Raw genomic sequence first — 5678 nt, forward strand, 5'->3', positions numbered from 1 at the left:
GCATTTCGCCGTCTCGTGTCGGGTCGGGTCAACCCGGCAACCCACGGGTCAGGTCCGGGTCAGCATTTCCGACCCTTTTACATACCCGTGTCGTGTTAGGATTGACCCGTTTGAACCCAAATCAGTTCCGAATTTGACCCGCACCCGACTTGTGACCCGAAATTGACACCCCTATGTTTCAGAATCCATCTGATGGTTGTATCATCAATCTGAATTGGTAGAGATTTAGTCTGATAAATCATTTCTATTTTTCCTGAGTGAATAATAATTTTCATGTAGAGGATTATATGAATTCATTTTAGCTTTAATTCATCCATCTAATATACTCAATTTAGTTCCTTGACTTCTCAAATATTATTTGAAATGAATTATTTTTTGGATTATTTAGAAATAGTTTTGAGATGATAAATAATTATTTTGGATTAAATTTAAGAAGTAAAGGGATTAAATTCCACAATAGATAATTTAAGCCTAAAAAATGACTCCTCATAAATATGCAACGAACCATTTTGACTGCTTTCTAATTATAAAAATTATATTTTCATGATGAAATTTTAGCAAAAGTGAGCTATAATTTAGTAGAGAACTGACGTTGATGGTAGGAAGAAGATGTTAAATTCAATATAATTGTGAAAGAGAATATGTGAGAGAGATTTTAATGGTCATCCTTAAAATATATATATATTTCCATTGCTATATTCAGTGAAGGGCAATGAATACTATATAGTCTTTAGGCAATTGGCCCTAGCATAATTAAACACATTGGCCCTAGCATAATTAAACACATTATATAGAGATATTTTTGTTAGGGATCGATGAACCAAATACCAAAAAAAAAAAAGTAAAGAGAATTTATCATATTATTTATTATTTTGAATTGCAAAAATATTTTTACAACTAAAATTTATTTTAGGGGCGCAAGCCCTCACAAGGACCCTGTGGCCTGACACATTTGCGAAATGTACAACAATCAAGGATATAATTAAGGCACTGCGAGGCCATAGTCACTTTGGATAGCTAAAAGATATCTTTAGCTATCATTTTCTTTTTGTCTCTACTTTTTTTGGTCGCTAGTTGCTCATTTTCTCGTAGTAAATGGTAGAGTCAAATTCGAGGCAACACTAACATTTACTTGTAAATTTGCCCACCGCCACCACCCCCCTGAAAATTTAGGTTGGTTCGGCCCCAAGTGAAGGGTCTTTAATTCCATGTCTGCTTAGTAAGTTCCTTCTCAACTCAACTTATAGAGAATCCAAAATTTTGATTTAATCATCTCTTTTTTTAGACCTATACTATATCATTAATTCATTATGACTCTTTATGAGAATTTAAGTGTTATATTAGTTTTAGATGGAGGATGAAATTTTGGCCTTTTTGATGAAGAGATAGAGGACAAATGGGTGCACAATGATGCTTTCATTATTTTAAATTAATTTCTCATCTTTCTTTTAAAACTGTGATAACAAATAATCAATTGAAGAGTTTATAGAAAAGATTTGTTCATCCTCACATCTAAGCAAGGGGAACTTCAGTTCTCATTGTAAAGAAAAAAGATGAGAGAATAAATATATACATATATTAATGAGAGATGAACCAAGTGGCAAAGTCAATTTGTGTTCAAGATATCAACAACTTAAGTTCAAGAAATGGCTTAAGATAGATTCTTCCAAAATCTAATTAGGGCACTATGAGTTCTTATCATGCCATTTTTATTGATGAATGCACCAGCAATTTTCATGACATAATGAATATGATATTCTATGTAACTAGATTAGTTCATAATAATCATCATAGATGATATTCTTACATATTCTAAGAATTCATATCACCATGAGGATATCTCTGTATGCTCTAAGAAAAATTAAGAACATGAATTATATGCTAATGCTATTTTAATGTAGATTTTAGTTTGTAAGTGTTACCATTAGCTTCATAAGAATACTCGTAGATCCCAAAAACTTAAATGTAATTGTTAACTGTCTAAGACCTTCTAAGTTAACATTTTGTCGGTCAAGCAAGGTACTATGAATGCTTTCAACAATCGTTTTCTTAGAAATTACTATTTTGATTAGATTGATGAAGAAAAATGATAAATTTGATTGGGCTTAGGGATCCAAGAAGATCTTCCAAATGATAAAGGGGTGTTATGTAATTGCACCAATTCTAAATTTTCTTGAAATAGCATATAAATTTTGGTTTATAGTGATACCTCTTTTGAAGAACTGGGATGTACAAATAGGAAAAATGATAGTGTTATACCTCATTTAAATTTGTTAGCCTTGTTATTCACACTAAAGATACTATGACATTATTTATTATAGTATGAATAAAAATCTTCATCAATCATACAAATTTGTTGTCTTGTCTCAAGATCAAAATTTATTATCCATCAGATTTTTTAGAAATGGATCTCATCATACTAGACAATCAAATTGAAAATTTTATTATTGATATGAGATCGAATAATACATTTACAGGTTTAAAAAAATTTGGAGAACTTGCTCAGAAAATAGTGGAGACTAGGAAGAATGATATTTATCCTTTTGTGTTCTTACTTATAAAACTTGTTCTTATATTATTAATTGCTACAGCAACAGCTGAACGAGCATTTTCTGCAATGAATATTATAAAGAATTGTTTACACAGTCATATTAGAGATTCTTGGAAGAATGATTATTTACTTATATTGAAAATGATATATTTAATAACATTGATAATGATTTTAAAAAAAAAAAAGAAGACTCGAAGGGAAAAATTATATATACTAGATAATAAGAATCTCCAGATTTAGCATTCTAATTTGTAAGTTTTTTGCTTTATCATATATTTTAACTTTTATAATGAATCTAATGATTTCAAAATTTATAACTGCCAATGCTAGTCCCAAGTTCGGATGAAAAAAGTTGAGGATCCTTTTTAACTTCAATGATTTGTGCCACTAGTATATGAAAAAAAAAAATTCTAGCTCTGATGGGTGAGAATGGAAGGCGTTGCATAACAGTTAAGGCTATTTTGAATGAATCTTTTTCATAATAAGTCATCAAGTTGGTGTTTTATTTTAATATTTTTCCATGAGGTTTGTTTGGTGATCATGTGGAAGATATTATAAGGGGGCTCGAAGAACCAAATCAACATGTTAAAAATTTTATGATGAAGATAGACAATTAAGAAGTTATTTGTCATTAATGTTTTGTTGGAGAAACTTTCTTGCTGCTTTCTAAAAAACTTTTCTTGTATAAAATTTTTTGCACTAAAATACTATTTAAAAATTATTAAGAAAGCTGTCTCAAACAAAGGCTTCGTTTGAGATAGCTTTCTTACTATTTTCTAAACCAGTTTTTTAGTATAAAAATATTTTAATTAGAATCTTTTGTACTAAGAAATTGCTTTAAAAAGCATTTAGGAAGCTATACAAAATGAAGTCTAAGTTTGAAAATTCATTTAGAGTAGCGAATAAAGTCGAGGTAATTTATATGTTTTCAATTTACGTTAAAAATTTTTTAGAGTATAACATGATCAATATATTGATATTTTTTGTTACTAATCACGAATTCATTTGGCACAAAAAATTATATTAAAAGTTTAGTACTTTTTAAAGAAATATGTTGAGATAACTGAAAGGTGAAGTTTTGCAGTTTAAAAGGAATTAATTTTTTTATTTATTAGTTATGTTTAAAAACATAATGTACAATATTGAAGTCGTACATTAAGGGTCATCCTAGAAAAATATAATAAAGTTCATGGGGGAGAATATTAAAACAAATCATAATTATAATAAAATAATGCATTTGTGAGTGATAGACAAATATGTCATACTAGCCTAAGCTATAGGAGTAAGGATGGGTGAGTGGTTTAGATGTCAATAAACATAATTTTAGAGTAAATGATCTCTACTAAAGGTTTTCATGCTCGCATAATGATTTGAAAACTATTATTAGTCAATGTGGGTTGTTCACTTTATGTTGTCTAGTTGACATTGTAATAAATTTAAAATAACTTAGCCTCAAATTCAAATGAGTGATTTTAATGTACCTCACAAATAAGCTAATGACCAAACGGTATCGAAGTGACGGCTAAAAGGGCAATTCATAATAAGAGCTGTGGGGCTACTAGGTATATGGATTCTACTAGCGTTGAAAATTACGTACATTGATCTCACGACATCTACAACTTAGCGGGGGTAGTGAATGGGCTGAATTAGAACATCCTTTCTATTATAATCTCAAATGATAACTTAGAAGTGACACCCATACTCTTTCTTAGATATATGCTTGGATTGATAAATATTGCAATAGTAATACCTATTTTTCAATCTTGCCAAATTTGCTTGTTATATATGACTAGATTCTCAATTAAGAATTGATTAATGATATATACCATGAAGATGTATTTTTACCTTATGATATCATAGTTAACAAAAATAGAATACCTATTTAAGCTTTTCAATCATTTTGGCATTCAAGAAATGAGAGATTCTTTGTTTAAAAGAGTAATAAAATGAACGATGACGTCGATTTCTTATTAAAAAAGGTTGCCAATATCTTGCAATCGTAATATTCTTTTTCGAGTGATGGTCTAGTAGAAATCAAATACTTTTCTTAAAGTTTATTTGAGCTCACTTTTGTTTTTTATTTTTATTTAAAATATATATTTATTTGGTGTATTTTTATGTATTTTTATTTTTTAAAATAAATCAAATCATTTTTGAGTTCCCTTTTTGTTTTATATTTTTATTTTTAATTTAAAAATATATTTATTTGGTTTATTTTTATGTGTTTTTATTTTTTTAAATAAATCAAATCATTTTTAAAAATATCAAAATATATTTTTTAATATTTTGAGTGCTTTTAAAAATAACTAGCATCATTAGTTGATGACCATCACTGGCCCTACCATCAATCACCAACAGTCATCCATTGCCAGCAACTACGCCGTGCCACTGCTGCCATAATGGTGAAGGGATTGAAGGCATTGCTCAATCAAGAGCACGAAGGCCAGATGATGAAGGTAAGGCCATCAAAAATTCCATTGGTGAAGGGATTGAAGGCATTGCTTAAGATTGAATGATTGTAGATTGCTTTGATTTATTCTAGACATTGAAGAAATAAGAGGAGAAAATTCTAGAGCACATAAGGGCAATAGATTTGTTATTAAAAAAAAGCATAAATGAGAAGATAAAAGGTTTCTACAACTAGGAGCTAGAAGATAATTTTGGTGATATATATGACAAACAATTTTCTTAGAGAAAATGATGAATATATAATAATATTAAAATTTTCTTTTCTTTATATTACACGTACAAACCAAACCAAATCTAAAATTTATAATAAATAGTTTAACAAGTTCTAGTCATTCTTAAAAATCATAGGTCCATAATGGATATTTCACTGAGTCCTTATGATGTTATGAATATCTCATTTTCTAAAGCCACCAATAAGCTCAAAATCATTATTTATCACTGTGATTTTTTTTAATTGCAACACATCTATGATTAGAACTATCAAATTTGTGTAATTATGTGTCATGATCAAATCATTGAAAATTTGACAAAAAAATTTAAAAAAAATTACATATTAAAATGTTATTGTGAAATTTTATATTTGAGTTAAAATTTAAAAAATAAGCATAGAAGAACGTTAGTTTTATTAAAAGCTTTCGTATTAAAGAAAAAAAAAGGT

Source organism: Dendrobium catenatum, unplaced genomic scaffold (assembly GCF_001605985.2).
Source record: "Dendrobium catenatum unplaced genomic scaffold, ASM160598v2 fragScaff_scaffold_323, whole genome shotgun sequence".
NCBI lineage: Eukaryota > Viridiplantae > Streptophyta > Magnoliopsida > Asparagales > Orchidaceae > Dendrobium > Dendrobium catenatum.